This window comes from Crocodylus siamensis, chromosome 2 (genome assembly GCF_052110815.1).
Source record: "Crocodylus siamensis isolate JL-2025a chromosome 2, ASM5211081v1, whole genome shotgun sequence".
Lineage (NCBI taxonomy): Eukaryota > Metazoa > Chordata > Crocodylia > Crocodylidae > Crocodylus > Crocodylus siamensis.
In genome coordinates, this window is record NC_143396.1 from 124,423,569 (window position 1) to 124,445,147 (window position 21,579).

Here is a 21,579-nt window from a genome sequence, read left to right on the forward strand (position 1 = left end):
AGAAGTTGCTTTTTTCACCATTTAAAGTGCTTTATTGCTGTGACTTAACAGAAGTGCATGGCTTTACAGAACTCTAAAAATGGGTACAGTGCTTTAAATTAACTCTTGTTCAATGAAGTATTAAATCTGAAGTACTGAATTTTACAACACTCTAGTAACCTACAGAATTTTAAATAACTTCTGTATGATGGCCAGTGCTGTAAACTGAGCACCCCCTGCCTCCTAGCCTGAAAAGTGCTGGGAAGCTTGGAGGCCCTTCCCCTCCACCAAACACTCCTCTTCTGTCATATTTAAGAGTGCTGTAACTTTGTAGTGCTATAAAAAGTGCTCTAAATTCCAGCATTGTAAAACGTGCATGGAGCACTTTTGTACATACCCAAAGTCAGGTCAACAGTAGTGAGGTCACAAATGTTGGTGTTTTGAGAACAGCCTGGGCTATTAAAGGATATCTGGATGCATGAGCGATGGCTGGTAGGTACACACATTCTCCAATAACTGTCACTAGCCCAGAGACAAGCATATCTAGAGGAGAGGTGGTTTCATAGACTTTTCTCTATGATATAATTCCTTCCTTCTGAGCATTTTCTCCAGTGTCAATATATCAATCTGTCAGCCAAGGAAGAAGATAGTTCTTCATGGAGGTGGTTGGCTTAGGGTTGACTGGAACCAGTCTGATTATTATATAGCTAAGGAGCTGTTAACATTTTATTACTCTTAAATTCACTGAAAAAAATGGAATTTGGTAGAGATTGTAACTGTACTTCAAATCCATCCAAATTCAGCAAAAATTTTCCACATTCCCCTCCCCACCCTGTTTTTTAATTGAAACTTACATCAAGACATTTTCTTTCAACACTTTTGAAAGGAAGGGTTATGAAAATACTAAAATACTTAGTTTCAACATTTAAAAAGTAAAACTGCCTTTTCGTTTTGTAACAGCTTTCCCCCAACACTAATAAATTAAATAAATAATAACTAAAAAAACAAGAGAAAAGATTTTAAAAGGATTTTAAATAATCTGAAAATGTAATATTCTATTTCAGGACCAAAAAAAACTTTTCAGGTTGATACCAAATAAAGTTTGCAGATTCTTTTTTCACTGAAAAACCAGCAACTTTCTGTTTCAGTTCATGCAATCTCACATTTTCCCCCGATGATTTTCAGGGAGTTCCCTGAACTAAGGAGTCTATTATTCACTCAACTCTACTAATAAACATTTAACTTCTTCCTGAAATATGCCGAGTGCTATAGCTATGGAGAGGAAGGAGATCCTGTGCAATCTTGCCAGTACCTATAGGAGTTCAAGAGATGACTCTTTTTTCAGCTCTCTGCTCATATATCATATACTGCTTCACTCCTAAATACAGCCCAGCATGTTTGAAACTGTGGATTATAATAGTTTGGGAGCCTGATCAGTACTATAATACCTGTCTCCCTATTTCTACACCAAATAGTCATCTTTCTGTGACAGGGACTGCCCTTTTGTTCTGTGTATGTACAGCGTACAGAACTGTGCATTGCTTTCATAACTGACACTCCTAAATATTGCCACAAAGCAAACAGAGGGAAAAATAACACTATTGTTGTTGTTTGTATACATCATTTCTGCTTTCTTGTTTTCTCTTCCTGTTTACAGGCACTTACTGTAACTTACTCACCACCTCCTGGCTATTGTTAGAGTACTCTGGTTTAACATTTTTAAAAATTAAAGTTTTCAAAGCAAAAGTTAACTTTTCATCAACAAAATCCCCCCTTCCTTTTTTTTTTTCAAACCAGTCCCAGCTGGTAGCTAACTAAGAGGGGAAGAGGGAGCCTCCCAGTAATATGAAAAGAAGACCAGAAATCTGAACATGGCTTCCTGTTCAAATGTCTTCTAGGATCAACAACACTAGGCTGTCCCTGAAGAGGTGAGTCCTAGGTCCAAAAAAGTTAACTGACTAGAATAGGATTTTCAAACATACCTGTGGGAGTAAGGAATCAAAACCCAGTTGAAAGATCTCAGCTGTAACATATGGTAATTCTAGGATCAGTTCTTACCCCTCCTCAACCCAGATGCTTCCAAGATGGCTTAGCATGGCTCAGCAGCCAACTGTCAGGTTTTTCTTAATTTGTTGCCCTATAATATTTTTCCCTTTCTCCTCTTGCCAAATGGAAGAGACAGGAAAAAAGGAAAATGAAAAAAGTAAAAGAAAGTTTCTGTCTTGTACATCTGTAGTCAATTGGGAAGAAAGTCAGAACTCAAGATTCTTTGACCAGTTCATATCAGGCTTTCTCTTGTACAGCACTGGTGGTTGATGAGCCAACAATAATCACTGATTGTCTGGTAAGAGCACCATGGTGTGGTGTGTAATGCACATCTAGGTGAAAACACCCCTGGAGGACTGAAAAACTGTGCAAGAAGTCAAAGTCATTTGAAGAGATTGTGGCATGTTAGGACCCGTAGAAATGTTCCTTTTATGCATTATTTATTGCTTTCTTCTATTTATATAATATCCAGCTTCCTGAAAGTAATTTGTTTTGGATTGTATAACACTGGGCAGAACATCAAAGATATGTTAATCAGTGGTAATAAAACACTAAGGTTTATGGTCACTGAGGTATTAAATATTGCTAATAAATTATAGGGTTAGAATTTTAAATGAGCTATAGCTTGGAGAAAAGCATGATGTTTAAAGGTGTTAATTGCCATTGCCTGACTTACTAATTATCAACAGTTTCAAATAGGTATATATTTTTCAACCTACAGGATACACACACAATATAGAAGCATTTGAAAAGATTTCATAGCCTTTTACCCTTTCAAAGCAAACTACAATGATTAGATCAGATCACCCCTGGAAAACCATTAATTATCACAAACCCCATTTGACATGGTGGGGAAGGGGGTGGGCAGGGAAGGGGGAACTGACATGCAGAGAAGGCAAGTGGCTCCTGTAATAAATCTCAGCAAGTCAGTGTCAGCTTTTGGTCTTATTGGAAAACGTATGCTCTCCAGTCCTAGGTTCTCAGGTACAGACAACACTAAGGAGTGACAAGTGCAGAGTCCTGCACTTTGGTCAGAACAATCCCATACACCAGTACAGGCTGGGGACTGACTGGCTAAGCAACAGCTATGAGGGTTACAGTGGACAATAAACTGAATATGAGCCAACAGTGTGGCTTGTTGTGAAGAAGGCTAACAGCATACTGGGCAACATTCATAGAAGTGTTACCAGCAGATCAAGGGAAGTGATTATTCCCCTCTATTCAGCACTGGAGAGGCTGCATCTGGAGTACTGTGTCCAGTTTTGGGCCCCCCACTGCAGAAAAGATGTAGACAAATTCAAGAGGGTGCAGGAGAGGGCAACAAAAATGGTTAGGGAGCTGAGGAACATGATTTCTGAGGAGAGGTGAGGGAACTTGTCTTATTTAATCTGAAGAGGAGAAGACTGAGGACTGTTTTTAAATCCCCCTTCAAATACCTGAAGGGAGGCTCCGAAGAGGATGGAGCCTAGACTGTTCTCAGTGGTGACAAATAACAAGGAACAATGGTTGCAGCAAAGGAAGTGTAGATTAGATATTAGGAAAAACTTTCTTACTAGAAGGGTAGTAAAGCAGTGAAACAGGCAACTCAAAGAAGATGTGGACTTTCCATTCTTGGAGGTCTTTAAGACCCAGCTAGATTAAAGCCTTGACTGTGGCGATATAGTTGGGAATGGTTCTGCTTTGAGCAGGACTAGAAGACCTCCTGGGGTCCTTGCCAACACTAATTTTCTCTGATTCTACACCAGTGGGATCCAAGTATGGATGTGACCTGGCAGGAAGCAGAAGCAAAGGGGGATGCTTCTTATGAGGAAAGCTGGGGAAGAGATGGCACTCAATGTTACTATAACAATGGTACTATACAATGTTACTATAACTTCTCTAGCAGCAGTTTGCCAGTTTCCCTCCCTCCTACCGCTTCGGTATATGGACCACATCATAAGGAGTTTTATAAAACACCTCTTCATTCATTCATTGGATGGGGCACAACACACACACATTCACCATCACTCAGACTATGCATACTTTTGTGATTGCTACAAAAGCAACTGGTTACATAGACAGTTAACTAAAGTACAGTATTTAAAAAATATAAGGTGTTATTTAATGTTTTTGAAAATATTCATCATGCTGCCTCTTTGCTCATTTTCCATTACAACCTATGCTGCTCTCTTCCTCCTACATGTTTTGCCTTTCTTCACCACAGATGCTATTTCTTGCTCTTAAGAAGATTCGGCCCACAATTGTTAGCTAGCTAGGCTGACTTTACTTATTTCCTGTTCCTTTTATAAACTCCACACATTGACTCTGTATGAAATATGCAGTACTAGATCGTAAGCAAGTGTTAATCTGATGTAACTTCATGGAAAGATCAGATTCTCAAAGCAGTTGAAATGTGAATTTAGAGTCTCTTTCATCCAAGGTTCTCAAAGTACTTTACAAATATTACTTTGTCATTACTTTGTCACCTGCTGTGACAAAGTAGGTTGTTACCTGTGAAAGCTCATGCCTTTCTGACCCAGCTGGTCTCTAAAAGTTGCCACACAGCCCTACCTTCTGCCTGACTTCAACTTAACTCAGCTCACTACTTCTATGAAAGTTGTGAAATTTAGTCCATTTGAGTTTTCCAGGAAGAGGCTGGATAGGTATTTCCTTGGGATAGTTTTGTAAATCCACCATCTATGCAAGATGTTATACAAGGGGAGTTGTGAGATCGACACCAACCCCATGATTTTACGAATATCTAGGAATCTGCTGAATGAGAACAATGAATTTCAGTGAAGAAACAGGTTTCTGTTTCTAAGATCAAAGGGATTCTCAGAAGCCAAAGATAAACTTGCGTTAAAAATTATGAAACGTTTTGACTGTATCCTAATATGCCTCTGATGTGGGACCATAATATTAAATAATACAAAGATTTTCCAACTACCAAAAGCTGCGAACATTTATTTACTGTCCACTGGACTTTCCACTGACCTTTTTTAGGCAGCTGCTTAAGCTTAAGCAACTTGACTGTGACAGTTAGGAACTGTTGCCCATGGAAACTGCTTTTGTTATTTAAAAAAATGGGCTCAAATACACAGGTGTACACAAACTGCACAAAACTACAACAGGGCATCTGAGAACAGGCTCTAGACTCATTCCAGCTACACCTTACATTTTGAGCTGGGTAAGAGTAATTAGCCAGACAGCACCCAGTGAGTCATACGAAGAGATCTTAGCTTGAAACAGTGTTGTTGGTATGGCATAAATTGCATGCTGGATTCAAGACACGATAGCATTTTCTGGCAAGATGATATCAATGTAAAGACAGATGGATCCAACAGTTGTTTGAAGAAAAGCCTGTGACACAACAAGGAGTGTGCACACACCATGAGTCATGCTAACAGGTGTGTTATTAGTGAAGTGATTCAGGTGCTCTGGAATGTGACTTAATGTGAAGATGAGACATTATCCATAAACAAAGTAGCTCCTTCATAGCCCATTTAGTAGCATAGTCTTCAATAAGAACTAAATTAGCATTAGACCATGCATAAGGACAGCCCTATAGTGGGAGAGTGCACGGGTACACAAGCCCAATGCAGCTATCTAGAGGAAGAAGCTGTGATTGTGAGCTGGTTTACACTGTGGTTATTTTTATTGATGATGATGATGATAGACTTACACTTCCATGAGCAAGGAGAGTCAGACCTGTTATGCCTAAGAATACATGAGGGTGGTCAAGCATTGGAACAGGCTACCATGGAATCTCCATCCTTGGAAATTTTCAAGAGCAGCTTGGACAGACACTTGGTTGAGATGGTTTAGTCAGTGATAATCATGACTTGATCAGGGGGATGGACTAGATGACCGTGTGAGGTCCCTTCAAGGCCTTCTTTCCTACGGTTCTATGATTATTCTTCCAGGGGCTTTGGGAGGGCAAGAGCCAGAGAAGCCCTACTGGAAGTCCTTCTCACTGGTGCTGGGCCTGCTCTTCTGGTCATTGTGGGGTAAGGGACTTGCAGCACTGCCTGCTCTAGCCCTGAGCAGTCCTTTTTTACTTTTCAAGACCAAGAGTTTAAAACAGTTTTCGTACCATTCTCCTGGCCCCACCTTGCATACCCATACGGGGCCAGATAACGTTGTGCCTTCATTCTTAAGGCAACACCTACTCTTCTAGTAAGACAGCAGCTTCTGTGTTAAGGGCAAAGAATCATTTTATTTCACAGTGAAAGGAACCAACTTAACTCAGGATGGAAAGGCAGGCAGAAAGTAAATTTCTGCAGGCTAAGGCAAAGGGCCATAAATATCATTCACAGACACCAGTGTCCAAACAACAGTCATGTGACCAGACCCTAAAATCAGAAAGGATACAAATAAGAAAATGCCAAACAAATGGATGAAGATTCATTGCAGAGTCTCTAAGCACTGCAAAAAATGTTCATCAATATTAAATATGGAAGAGGCAGCATGGTGGGTTCATACAGTCTTAGGAAAACTGAACCAGACATTTGCTAGGTTCTTTTGGTAGACTTTCATTAAAAATAAGACAGACATGACAGCAGGGCACCTAGATCACTACTGATACTATGCAAATGACAAATAAGGTCCATCAAAAATTGCAGACTCAGTTTCACAGCTAATAGGTGTTTTTGTTTATAATCCCAGCTCAAACTCATTAATCTGTCATTCATAATTTCTCCCTGTTGATGCATTTATCATATTCTGAAGCAGCATGATGAAGATGCTGATGTTCACGTGAGAAAAGAATGCAGGTATTCATTGCAAAATACTGCTTACATTTCTTACACAAGAGACAGTGAAACTATCTGATTAAACACAGGTCCAGTTTCATAGTAGGACAGCCATGACTTTACCTTGGGCAACCACTGGTGTTCCTGGAATGACTTAGACGCATCTTCACTATTCATCCAAATTTAGTCAGGGCTACATGTTGTCACATGCAAGTTGCAATAGCAATTGTACTGGCTTTGGAAACCTCATTGTCAAGCAGCATGTGGATGGACCCTAAAATCTTAGTATAGGGTCCTTTTAGCTGGTTGCCTCCCTTTTTCTCACTTGTGACTATCTTCTAGCACTCCTTCATGGAGGGCAAGAGCAGGACCTCCATTAAGTAGTAGCTTGGGACCCTCAAAAATTCTGCTTAGAGCCTTGTCTGTCACTACCACAATGAATATAGTTTAGGGCTGCAGTTTAAGTTCCATTGAGATGCCTGTGCAGGTATTTCTATCCTTGAGGTTAGATCTCTGAAAGTATTTTCCCCATAGACCACCTCAATATATATATATTTTAAAAAGAGTTGGTTTTGGAAACCACAAAAAATGACAGTCCTGCAACAGAACAGAATCATCAAAGCAACCTTCTTTTTTCAGCAGATTTCTAAAGTCTTGATTTTTATCCCTCCTGAAAACCTAAACCCCACAAATATTTACATTTTTGTCCAACATACACCTCGCATCCTGCTTGAGCACTGTAGGCAACACCACTTCAGTCATGCAGCAAACACACCCTACTTCCTTCTCTTTCCCATCCCTACCCTTTATAGCCCCCCTGGCTGTTGACTCAAGCACATCTAGCCCATCCACTTGTGCAGTCCTTGGCATCAGAAAGCATGAAATTCCTCATCTGACTCTGATTTTCCCAAATGGCAGATGTCTCAGAGGCAAACAAGGCCATAGCTTCAGTAGCTGAGGTGGCAGTCATTTTTTGGTTCCTCAGTAATAGTTCATTCAACCTCTTAGGGATTTTCACAAACTTCTTGAGGGTTTGAGGTCACAAATACCATTACTCCAATTACTCAATAGCCTGACTTCGTAAGCCTTCCTTACCCCCTTTTTTTTTTTAAGTTGGCAGTGGCAGATTTAGGAAAGCAAAGCAGCTTGTTCAAGTGTCAGAGAAGGTATGCCAACATCAGCATGATGCAGGGAAGCACTGAGGTCATTTTAGTGAAAGTGTTGCAAATGAGGAACTGGTTACTTTAGCAGTGAGACAATGTTAAGGCAGTCAGTTCCAACTAAGACCTCTGCTTCCTAGGTAGGTCAGTATAGTGCCCAGCAGATAACATACTCATTGGTTGCTACTATTTTTCTGCTCTCCAAGTTTAAAAACATTGTCGTGTCTTGTGAAAGACATATTGGAAACCATATTCAAAGGTGCCATCCAAGCATTTTTCTGTAAAGTTCCGCTTAACACTTTTCTCACATCGGTTTTAGTCGAGGCCCTACTGAAGTACCAGGGAACCAGAAAAAAGAGCTAAGGATGAAGAGAGTTAGCTCTAGAGCAGCCAAACAGTAGATGTATCATGACACAAGTACTGATGTTCTTAGGCTCTCCCTGTGCCCCCTTTCGTTCCTACTGTTAGAAGGAAAAAAATCTCATTCAAGGCTTCTCGTCCCCAGATGCTCAGCTACTGCTTCCTTCTTTTTTCTGCCCCACCCTCACAATCCACAATAGTTTCCCTGTTCTGTTCATTGATTTCTATGGGCCAGCTAAGTAAGAGTTGATTATCACCACCCAGAAAATAATACATATTGTCTACAGTATATCAGTAAAACCTTTATTTCTACTACAGCGTTCCAGATGTCACAATGGCTTTTTATAATTGGAAAAGGAGATGATGGCCTTGAACCAAAATCCTGGACGCAAATTCCAGAGCTATAGCTGAACTCTATCAGCTCAACTGTACCAGTTACGCTACAGCCTCTTTGCAAATCTCCAGTAGTAACATAGTCAGTCAGTATAGCTACTTGTTATGAGGGATTGAAAAGTTTACCAAAAAAAAGTACCATGTCCATAGGAAAGGGGTCAAAGAACTGCTATATAGTGACCATCCTTGACAGCCAGGACTGCTCCTTGTGATAATACCTAGCCAGGTGTAAACTGAAGGAGCATTTAGGCTGCTCTCGTTTACACAGTTGACCAGCCTGAAAACACAGAGGCAGAGGAAGTGGTAAATCACTGTCTTTTCCCCCAAGTTTCCAGATCTTTTGATAAGAACTAATGCTTTGTCCTTTTATTTTTACAGAAATCTAGATCCAACCACTGCTGCACTTGATAGCTTGACATCTGGATTCGAATATGAACGTTAGCATATTTCCAGATGTTCCAGTCTGGTTTGTTATAGTTTTGAGATCTCTGGATATGAAACTGTGGGGACCAGTTTGGATATATAGCTAGATATAATCTCTTTTCTCCACATGAAAGTCTCACCTAGGTGGCTTCTCTTATAAGCTCGACTTTCTTAAAGTCACTGAGACAATTATTCCTCCCATTTCACTCCTTCCCTCCTTCGTGGCTCTCCAGATGAACCTCCAAGTGTTCTCCAGTATTGGAAATTTTTCTGAGCTGGCAAACAGAACAACCTCAACCTTTCTCCATGTAATCCAAAGCAACCATTGTTCTGACTTTGTCTGAATTGCCCACCAATGTAATAATATGAGAGTTAATGTCAATTGGCTGAGATTTAACCATTCACTTAATCCTGAAGATTCACCCTCAAAAGTGGCTTCACTTAAATCTTTAATCTGGCTAATGATGAGTGCTTTCACCTCTGAACTGTATTATTATTTATCACAATCTTAAAACCAAAGGGGGGGAAAGAGAGAGCGAGAATGTCAAGCATAAGAAGAGAAAGTTCTAGGAGTTTTCACATGGTTATGGTTGCTAGGAAACCATCTCCTTGGTATCCACATGTTCAGCATCTCTGTCCCATTTTATCCCCAGTTCTCAGACAGCACTACATTGCATTGTGCCCTAAAGGAAAAAAGTGCCAAAATACAGTACTTTAAAGCACAAGCTCCTTAATAAAATTACTACAAGGATGAAAAAGCTACACTGGATTAATTTTAGTCTAATTTGCAACTTAGAGAGGTGCAAGTAGCATGAGCAAAGAGAACAAACTTCATCTAGGGTATTAATATGGCCTCAATTTGTGTTGTACCTTGGGGCCATGCTGCACATTACAGTTAGGGCCTTGTCACATGGGGCGCATAGTACATGCTTTATCTGACATCGTAGTACGCATTACCGTGCCCTATTAAAATGCAAAATATGTTCTGAGCAGCTGCATGGTAATGCTTCTTATGATCTCAGCCTGCTCTGGACGGGGCTGGAACCAGCTATGCCCCTTTCCAGTGTTGACCCTAGCACCAGGCACTGCAGCTCACAAATCTGCCTGTGAGGACAGGCAACCCCCATGCCTGAAACCTGCACCCTCCCTGTCACATGCCCAGCCTGGGGGTGCCTGCCCCGGCACACCGGCAAGCCAGGTTTCTGCTGTTGATGGCAGGTAGATAGGGGCATAGGAAGTTGAGTGTAATGTACAACCTGCCCTTAGGATGTGTTAGTTGCACTTAAAACATCACATCCGTGATGTAATGTTCAGGCAGTAAAACACGTACTACATGCAATTATATCATAGCAAGTCATGACTTCCCAGAATACACAATCTGTAGAACAAGCACAGAATGTACAATCTGTAGTCCAGATTGTATTAAGTAACATGTACTCAGCTATTCTCCTGTGCAGATAATATGAAAATCTGGGGTCCTCTGAGGAGGCCCGTTCCCGCGGGGGACCAATCAGGGTGACCGCCCTGGCCCCATGCTTTGGGGGACCCCACGGAGCCAGGCGGAGCTGTGCCTCAATTCCGTGCTGCCACCAGCTTCACGTCTGGCTGCTCGGCACCCCCCCTGCTGAATCCACTGCTGAATCTGGCGCGTCTGGCCACTCCCCATCCCCCCCGCCACCTGCCACCGAATCTGCCCCTGGCTTCCTCGCATGTTGGGGCAGGGCCCCACACACGCTGATTTGCCCTAGGCCCCGCACCCTGCTCAGATCATCTCTGCCTCTGAGGCATCCCTTCAAATTCTAAGTGGCAACAGCAAGCAGATGGATTGATTCTTGCAGCCCCCAACTCCATTCTGGGCTTTACAATCAGTGTGCCCCAATGGGATCATGGCACCGCAGCCCACCCAAGACCCAATCTTGCTTTCTTTCCTCACTGAAAGGGCTCTGGTACTGGGGCTGGGATCAACAATCAGCTGATTGTCAGTCTCAGCCCCAGCCCCAACCCTGACACTACTATAGAGCTGGTTCAAGACTCTAGTGTGGTGTGGGAGCTGGGACTGATAATCAGCAATCTGTGCCTGTTAGAGATTGTAGTAAACTTTACAGTGCAACTGCTCAGAACATTTTCTAACTTTAACACCACCACATAGATTTTACATGTGCAAAGTGTCCTGTGTGACAAGGCCTTTAATACCTTATAACCTTTGATGAATATCCTTTCAAGAGACTTATGATATAGGGAGATACTTTCTCCTTGTAGGCAGGTGGGGAACTGATGCACAGATACTTAAAATGGTACTTGTGGTCCAACTCCCACTCATTTTAAAGGAGGGATATAGGCTCTGATGCTGGTCTTGGGTGAATGGTGAGCAAGACATGGCCAGCAAGTCACAATACAAGATAACTTATAGGCGAGGGTGGCAGTAGAGTCTCTGAGAAATACAGTCCTGTAGTTAGGGCCGGAACAGCTAGACAGAATTCAAGATGAGACAGGTTCAGGGCCAAAACAGTGCACTGTAGGATGCCTGGAGGACCTATTGGTCTGCCAGCCCTGCAAGAATATTATGGGACAACTGTTCAGATGTCCATCATGATAGTGTGAGGCAAAGTGTTAGTACATCTTTTTCAATGAAACTTTTTGGGTGTTTGTCCTATGACAGGAGTCAAAGACGTCTGGATGCTCATGCTTTACCTCACAAGAAAACATTTTCTCCCATGACGTCTGTTTGTAACCTGGGGGAATGTTTTTAGAACTGTTAAGTATTTTAGGTACTTAATGCCTGTTAATACAAAGGGGAATTAAGTGTCTAACCTGGTGCCTAACCTTTTAAAAATTCCACAACACATGATCTGCCCAAGGTCACACAGGGCCCAGATCCAGATGTGCAGGCACATGAAGTTTGTGGTGCCACAAACCTCTTCGCAGAGCCACAAACTGAACATGTTGAATGTTAAACCATGACCCACACTGATAATTTGCAGTGCTGGGGCAAAATTTGCTACTGGGATTTCCAAGTAGCAAAACACCCCCTGAGAAAACAGGCAGCGCAAAGCACGCCAAAGTGCCTGTGCTAGGACAAATGCAGAAATGGGGGAGCAGGAAACCTAGGGCTGCCTGCTCCCCTGTCTCCATGCTGCGGAGCCCCCACACTGAGGCACCTTATGCCCCAGACAGCCACTCCCTGCCTAGCTGGGGCACAGTGTGCCTTGAGATGGGGGGAGCAGGCAGCCCTGCAGTACATCACGAGGCGTACTGCACCCCAGCTGGCTGTGTGCCACAGCTGACACCCCAACTGGCTGGGGCGCAGCGTGCCTCAAGACAGGGCCTCCACATGCCTCAGCACAGGGGCTCCACAGCGGAGCCCTTGCACTGAGGCACACAAAGACAGGGGACATGCTGCACCCTGAGCCCCAGCCAGCTGGAGAGTGGCTGTCTGAGACACAGGGTGCCTCAGCATGGGGGGTTCCACAGCACATGGAGATGGGGGAGCCTGCAGCCCCAGGACTGCCTGCTCCCCCCATCTCCACATGCTGCTCCCCAGCTGACTGGGGCACAAGGTGCCTCAGCATGGGGGTTGCCTGCCAGCTAGCCCTGTCCTAAGGCACCATCTGCCCCAGCCAGCCCCCCTGCAGCACATGGAGCAGCAGGACAATGTGTTCCATTACAAACTGCATAAGCGGGGGCATGCAGTGCATCACAAAATAGCAGCACAAATTTGTGCTGCTACTGTTTGTGCTGCTGCAAACACATGTCCCTGCTCATGTGAACATGGCCAAGAAGTCTGTAATGCCCTTACGAAGCCTGAACTCAGGTCCCCCAGAACCTGAGGCTAGTGCCCTAGCTAGTGGCTATTCATTGTCTCATAGTAATTTTAAAAAGAAGTTTCTGAACAATGTTCTGTCTCTTGCAATACCACACGTGCTGATCACAAGTTTTCTACTGATCATCTAGGGACAGGAGCAGTAACTCAAGGAACAGAACTGACTACTTCTAATCCCAGCTGTATAACCAAGTTGCAGTGGAGCCATTAAGTCATTCCTTCTTGCAGGCCTCAATATCCCCTCCAAACAGTGAACCCCCACCTTGCCTCCCAAGGCCTTTAGTTAGGTTTAATTGCTATTTATATAGTCCCTGAATGCCCACAATTAATGGGTAGAACCATACTATTATTTTAATATTCAGAAACATACCCGACTGCCCTTCATCCCTCCCAGCCCTTGTAAATTTACAGTGATGTCACTGAAGTTACAACAGGGATAATTTTGGGATTCTAAGTCAAACTCTTTGAAACCAGACTTAAAACTTGTACACAAATTTGTTTCTTATTTCCTTGCACTGAACCTTTTCACACAAGTGGGTTGAATCTAGAGAGTAGACAGACAATGCACATTTAGGGCAGTTTCTCTATGAACTGGTTCTGCTCGCAACTATGGACTCTCTCCTGGCCCCCAAAAGAACACAACAAAAATTACCCAAAGGCTCTTTTGTGTTTCTGCAATCCAAGTGGGATTTAGATCCCCATTTCCCCAGAGTCTGAGAGTTCACACCAATCTGAATACCACAAGGGATTCACATCTAGTAGCTGGAGGTAAAGTGGAAATGATAAAAATCACTTACTTTCTCCCTTATAACAGTAAGGTAGATTAGCAGAGTTGCTGAGCAAGGTAGCTAAAATTTTCACAATTGGTCCCATGAGATATATTTAAGCCATAAGGGGTGCATCTGCACATGTGATTAACTTGCACAAAAACATTTTGGAGCTTATTGCTCCAGAGTCTTTTCGTGCACAGCAGTGCATGTGTAGATGCTTCCCCGGCTAACCAGGGCACAAGGTGCTTCAGCATGGAGGCTGCTAGCCCCACACTGAGAAAACCTGTGCCCCAGCCAGGACCACCCCCATCTCCATGTTCTGTAGAGCAGCTACCTGGGACACAGGGTTTCTCAGTGCAGGGGCTGCCTGCCAGCTAGCCCTGAACTGAAGTACCCTGTGTACCAGCCAGCCAGGCCAGCACAAAAAAGCTTGCAACAGGGTAGTACTTGTATTTTAGAGGAATACTCCACTGCAAAGTTTATTAGTTTTATGTGCCCTAAGAGGCAGATGCCGAGATGTTTATTGCATAGTTAATTAGTCAGCTGCACAGTAAATGTCTTGTGTAGATGCACCCAAAGTGGTATTCATTACAGGCAAAGGAGACCAAAACAGGACAGATTTGTTTAGTACTGAAAATACAAGTATTGTAGAGAAGTCTCTGTCCCAGAAAGATCATCATCCAATAGCTCTTTTATTAAAAACATGCACATGCAGACACACACTGAGGCTAGAGATTTACAATTATGTGCTTCCAGCCAGCCAGCATGGCCTGTTTTTGCCACACACTAATTTAGTTTTGTCCTCTTGCCTGGTGAACCAAGAAGAATAGTTGTTACTGTGTTCTGCTTCAGGGACAGCAAAGAGCCTTCGATCACCCTAATAGGACAGATTGGGCCTTGACCGATCCTGAAGGAAGCTCTGTCAAGCTCTCCTGCTAAAGCAAGTGTCAGCACAGAGATCATCTACTGGGAAGAAAGAGGGAGGGAAAAAAAGAAGAGCGAAGATTTCTTAGAGGCATGAGTCTACAGTCCTGACTCGTGAGGGCAAAGTCACATGTGAAACTTAGACTATACTAAATCTGTAGAATGTTAAACTGTTAAAAGTTAGAACATGCTGTGAGCAGTCGCACATTAAGGGCTAAAACCATTTCTTGCACAGCTCATGAGCAAGTGTGAGGCTAGGAACCAGGACACCTGAGCTCTATCCCTGCTAGGTCCGGCCCACAATTTTTTGGTGCCCCCTGCAAACTATAGTGTTGGGGCCCCCCAATGTGAAGAAGCTGGAGACGGCAGCAGTGTGAGGGTTGGTGGGGGTTTGGCGGGTGGCCAAAGAAGCCAGCGATGGCAGGGGGTGGGGAGGGGTGGCAGCAGTGCTCGTTTTGTCACTAGGGAGTAGGCTGAAGTTGCCCTAACACAAGGTAGGTAGTACAGCCCATAGTTAACTCTTATCCAAAGTAGTTTAACTGTGAGATACTCAGAGGGCACTTAGCATGAGTTAATAGATTTGATAAATTTTTAGGGTTGGAAGGGACTTCAGTAGATCATCAAGTCTGAAACCCTGCCCCAGGCAGGAAAGAGCGGTGGGTCAGATGACCCCAGCCAGGTGTTTGGCCAGTCTTCTCTTAAAGACCTCCATGGTAGGGGAGAGCACCACCTCCCTTGGAAGCCCATTCCAGATTTTGGTAACCCTAACTGTAACGAAGTTCTTCCTGATGTCCAGTCTAAATCTGCTCTCTGTCAGTTTGTGGCTGTTGCTTCTAGTTACCCGGAGGGGTGCTCTGGTAAGTAGAGTATTTCCTATTTCTTGCTGCCCCCTGCTCCCCCATGAATTTGTGGATGGCCACAAGATCACCTCTCAGACTTCTCTTGTGGAGGCTGTAGAGATCTAGGTCCCTCAATCTCTTCTTATAGGGCCTTACCTGCAGGCCCCTAAACATATGAGTAGTTCTCCTTTGAACCCTCTCAGGGTTATTCACATCCTTCTTGAAGTGCGGCACCCAAAACTGGATGCAGTACTCCAGCTGTGGCCTTACCAATGCTGCATAGAGGGGAAGTATTAGGGCTGTGTGAAGCTTCAGTTGCTCATTTGATTCAGAGGAGATTTGGCCCAATTCAGCGGCTGAATCTCCAAATCCAAATCAAATCGGGAGACTAATAAAAGGGTCTGAATCGATTCAAAGCCTCCAAATTGATTCCGAAGAGATTCGGAGAAACTTTGAAGATTCGGGCAGTCCCTGCTCACCGCCTCAGGAACCTGGACCTGGACTCCATGCTGGAAAGTAGGGGGAAGGTGGGAACTGAAGGAGGGGAGACCCCACTCCAAGCCCCAGACCCTGCCTGCTCCCCCAGCCTCCTCAGTGCCCCCTGACCCTCCCCCAGCCCCACCCATTGTTGCTCCCGCCTGACCCCAGTGTTCCCATGCTTTAAAAAAAAAATGCCCTGCACTCACCGGCTGCCACAGCAGCCATCGGGGCCTCTGGGAGCTGAATCGGCCAAATCCAAATCCAGAGTGAACACTAGCGGCTTCACACAGGCCTAGGAAGTATCATCCCCTTAAACCTGTTTGTGATGCACCTGCATGATAGAGTGCAGTTAGCTTTACTGATCACTTCATCACATTGACAACTCATGTTCATCTTGGAGTTGACTATGACTCTGAGATCCCTTCTGCCACTGTGCTACTTAGAAAGTCACCTCCTAGTCTGTATGTGTGTTGGTGATTCTTTCTCCCTAGATGCAGCACTTTGCACTTATCTTTGTTAAACTGCATCTTATGCCATTCTGCCCACTTTTCAACCTGCTCAAATCTGCCTGAATCCATTCCTAGCCCACCCATGTGTTTACTTTGCCCCATAATTTGGTGTTGTCCACAAATTTGGACAGAGTGCTTTCCGTGCCCTCATTCAAGTAACTGATGAAGATATCGAACAGCACTGGTCCAAGGACTGAACATGGGGGACCCCACTGCCCACATATTTCCAGGTCAATACTGACCCATCCACCACCACTCTCTGGGTGTGTCCCATAAGCCAATTTGCCGCCCACTTGACTGTGTAACCATCTACATCACAGCCACTTAGTTTACTTATAAGAATGGGATTAGACACCATATCGAATGCCTTTTTAAAATCCAAGTAAATTACATCTACCTTGACTCCTGCATCTAAGTAGTTTGTGACCTGGCCATAAAAAGAAACAAGGTTAGTCAGGTAGAAACTACTGGCTCTGAATCCATGCTTATTGCCCTTCAGCATTGTTTTTCCTGCTGGACTCCCACAAATGTGATCCTTAATAATTTTTTCAAAGGTTTTCCAAAGGATAGAGGTGAAACTAACCGGCCTATAGTTACCTGGATCCTCCTTCCTCCCTTTCTTAAAAATAGGGACCACATTGGCCCTTTTCCAGTCAGCTAGGACCTGTCCTGAGTGCCACAAGTGCTCAAACAGTCTTGCCAGTGGTTCTGCTGTGACATTGGCTAATTCCCTTGGTATCCTTGGATGAAGATCATCTGGGCCTGCTGTCTTAAACACATCCAGCCCCTCCAAGTGTCCCTTCACTAGGTCCATGCAAACTGTTGGTGGGTTGGGGTGCCTCTTGTGCCTGCCTATAATCTAACTGGGAGATATGTCTTTATCCATGTTCAGTAACATGGATAATGAACACTTAGTGAGCTTTAACATGTGAACACTTGCACTTCAAGTGCCCTTGGTCTAAGTGTAATGTGTCTTTGCCCTCAGGCAGGACTCCCTGTGGATACAAGATTGCAGAGTCAGAGCCAGAGTTTTATGAAAGATCACCAAGGGTTTAGGGTTTAGCCTCTTACAGCTTTCCCAGAGCACCAGGATAACTCTTAGGACTCCAAGTTATTCTGCAATAATAGATGGAGCGAGTGTTAAGTAACTATGAAAGTGACATCACAGAAAATAGAGAAGGAACTCTCTGTCTAAGCAAGCTACAGGAGGGAAGGTTTTGAACTGTGCCTTTGCATCAATTCATTTAAAAGTAAGGGATATGTAGTCTGCCTCATTTAGAAACCAGTTGTTAGTTTTTCCTGTTTGAAAAGTTTTGCTAGTTTGAGAGAGATCCCCTACTGCTTAGGTTTTCAGTCTGACAGAGTCGGAACTGCCCTTTTCTTTTCTTTATGACAAGATGGAAGGAAACTGTTTCTGTCATAACGTGAGCTCATGATATGGGAAACTGGAGAGTCACTGCTGTATAAGTAAGATGGAGATTTCCATGGAGGCCAGTAAAGACGCTTCAAAAGTGAGTAAATATTTTAAGAACGACCACAACACTTCGGGAGAATTCAGCAACCTTTAAGCAGACTTAAAAGGAAGATGCATTCTGGATTAATTCAGTCATCAACTTCAACTCCCTTTTCAAATTGCAAGCTTGGAAAAATTTTTCAAGTCTCCATTTTTCCTTCAAGTATAGAGTATTCTGTAATCAATACTTCTGTCAACTCAGTTGGAGAGCCCTAACAATCTTTGTAACCAGTATTATGTTCTAGGAGTTCAGATTTTGCCTCAGTAGTAATAAAACAAGGACTCTATAAAGGAGTGAACATTTTTGTCCAAGTTCATTATTGCATCATATATAATATTTAATATAATCCAATTTAGTCAGTCACAACTAGCTTTGAATGTAGACAATCTTCCTGGATCAGCTTAGAAACAAAAGCTGCCACCGGATTTCAGTTGATAGATTCTATCTTTAGTGGTCTAAATGGACTCTCTCTGAAAAGGCAGTATCTGAACCTGAACATATCCTTCAGGGCCCTGACCTCCTATTGTTCTTTGTAATTCAAGAGTCAGAAACATTTCCAAAAAACCTGTTGGTAAGTTGAAGTTAGAAGTCATCTTGCAGCTTTCCCTGGGAAATAGCTTCAGCAACATTCAAATAGTTCAAGATTTCCAAACAAACTCAAAACATATATAAACCCAATGTGAGCTTATTTGAAGACAAAGAAAATTAAACCAGTATAACCTACAAGACTCAAAAATCAAGATGTGGACCAGAATATACGAAATACTGTGCAGGTGATCCTAAGTCAATAGTCAGCAGAGCTCAGATGGTTCCCAAAGTCAATAAGGCAGAAAGGTTTAAAACATGGTAAATTCAAAGTAAATCCAAGCTTTACCCAATGTCATGCATACAAATAAATAGCTGTGTCCATAAAAAGAAAAAAAACTCCTAACACATAACCTCAAAGTTAGCAAAGATAGCTGCAGAGATGCCGAAAGCCAGCATTCTGACCATAACTGCTTTTCCTTCTGATTCTGTCTGGAATAAGAAACACAAAGCATTAGAAACCATGTCTTTAAAGACAGAATTTTGCCAACAGAGTCTAGGACATGTTCTGCGAAACTCCTGTTACAGACATCCAGTTAGAACCAAACAAAGAAGATATCAGTGAGATATCCCTATGCCTGAAGAAGGGTGATTGCACCCAAAAGCTTGCCAAGAACCTTTTTCCATCTACTCAGTTGGTCTAATAAAAGATATCACATCTACTCAAAGAACCTGCCTACCTGAGGCTCTTATAGACATCTGGGTGGGTGATCACGAAACACCACGTAGTACCCTGAATGAAAAAAAAAAACATACCCTGAATGGAAGGCATTTGTAGTGGAAGACAACTAGAGGAAATTCAAAGTCTCTGTCTGCAAGAAATGGATGCCAGTAAAAAAGGAAGACTTCAGAAAATAGACTGGCTCTGAAACACTTGAATTCAAGAGTTTTCATTAGAGAAGACAAAACTAGACATTTGAAGCTGGAGGAGCACTTTGTTGCTACCTAGTCTTGTTACCTAAGGCTAACTGTATCTCTGATAAGAGATCAGATTGTGACTGGAATCAGGAACAAACAATTTCAGCAAGAGACTCCAAAAAGACCTAGATTAAATCTTTGGCAAATTCTAAATGCTTTATCAAGCAAAGGTCACTCAGTCCAAAATGAAGCTTACCAGGAGTGGAGCATGCTGACATTGCAGACATGATTAACAATCCAAAAGCTCCCAGGAAACAGATCTAAAGCATAAAACCATAAGGAACTCAAGTGAATCCACAGGAATAAGGATAATGACAGGTATAAAAATGTAGCAAAAAATGGATTAAATCGCTTTTGTAAGTTTTAAGTACCAGCAGAATATTCACTTGCTCCTGCAAAAAGGATAATGACAGCACTAATAAGTTTAGATTATTTTTTCTTATGACGAATATAGGATAATGCAGCACAAGATGAAAACAAATGGAACATCTATTATTTATAAATTAGGCACTGGTCAGGACAATAACAACGAGTAGCCATGTTAGTCCATGTTAGCCATTCCACAACGTTAGCGACTCTAAAATACTAACAAAGCTTTCAGTGGTCAAAATGAATGGGTGTAGTTTCAGTGGGTGTAGATGGGTGTAGTTTCAGTGGTCTAATTGGAAAAGATGTAGTTTATAATAGCATAAGGAAACAGACCAATTATTATTAAGTTGAAAATGTGTCAAGCCATTGGTCTCATCCAGCAAGTTTGCCCTTTGGAGAGGCAGGAGGTTAAAACAGTTGAGTAGGAGTTTGAGATCTTCCAGAGGACAGGAGAATTTACAAGTATAGAAAATAGTTCAAAGTGCCTAACCCGCACTAACTATTCATGACCCTAGGAAACTTCTACTCACCCTATGGATAAAGTTAAAAGTAGAACTGGGTGGGCTCAATGCCATAGGAATCGGTCAATAAAAATTGAGAGCGTGGGTGCATTAACTGGTCACCACAGGAACAGAAAGGTGGAACCTTCTTGTTCATGTACACAATCAAATCATACAAACATATAAAGAGAATATTTTTCACTTCAGAAATATTGGGTTTAGATGGCAGACACCAAATATCAGCAGGCTTCTGATAAGCTGTCTTAGAAAAAGAGAGCTCATGTTGGTACAAGTTGAATACTCCCTCTAAGGATATAAACAGATGCCGTGTCTGGAAAAGAATCAGCTGTGCTGGATTGCATCCTGGCACAGCTAATCTGCTTCATTACCATCTACAGACCTTGCAGTGGCTGTTGTCCCTCAGAGCCAGGCAACAGCCCCAGCAAGGGGCTTCAGGGACCTGATCCTGCAGGACAACAGCCCCTGCTACCATGCCCTAACCCAGAGCATGCATGGAGGTTCCCCTGCTTGTAGATGTGCATCCCAAGTCAGGGTGCAGCAGCCGAATATGTGTATGAATCCCCTGCAAGGGATTTCCACGGCATATGTCTGCAGGAAATACATCTACAGATGTATCTTGGAAATTCTCCTGTAGGAGAACATCTATGCCATGCAATAAGCAAACCAATATCCTCCCACTTAAGGTGTCACAAGCTGTGACTACCTTTTGGTTGCAGCAACATTTGGGGGCATTTGGAGCCTGACCAGTGGCAAGGACATCTATTTGCTTGCAACTTGCACCACTGTAAAAAAGTTTACAGCGGCACAAGGATGACATCTGCTTGCACCCTAGGGGACACTGTTTCTGCAAACTGCTGTTTGGGTTTTGTTCAGCACCCAAGGAAAATTCACTGGAAAATATGACAAATGTTTCATGGTACAGAAGAAATTGTGTACAGGAATTCATACATAAATGATAAGTGCTACTGTGCGGATATGTGGGCGTGTGTTCTATACTGGTCTAGTGGTCTCATGTAGATAGTGTTAGTGAAGAATCTGTTAAGTCTTGTTGTACATACCAACACTAAAAGGTCAAATCAAGCAAAAGATCCTATCTTGGTGATAAAAGAAAAATTGGCTCACTAGAGCTGAAGCAAAGCAAGCACAAGTTTTTTATGTTATGATGATGTTTACTGGGGTGGGGGGAGGGGAAGAGAAGAAAGGAAAGCTATGTACTTGTCCTAGACCAGGGGTTTTCAA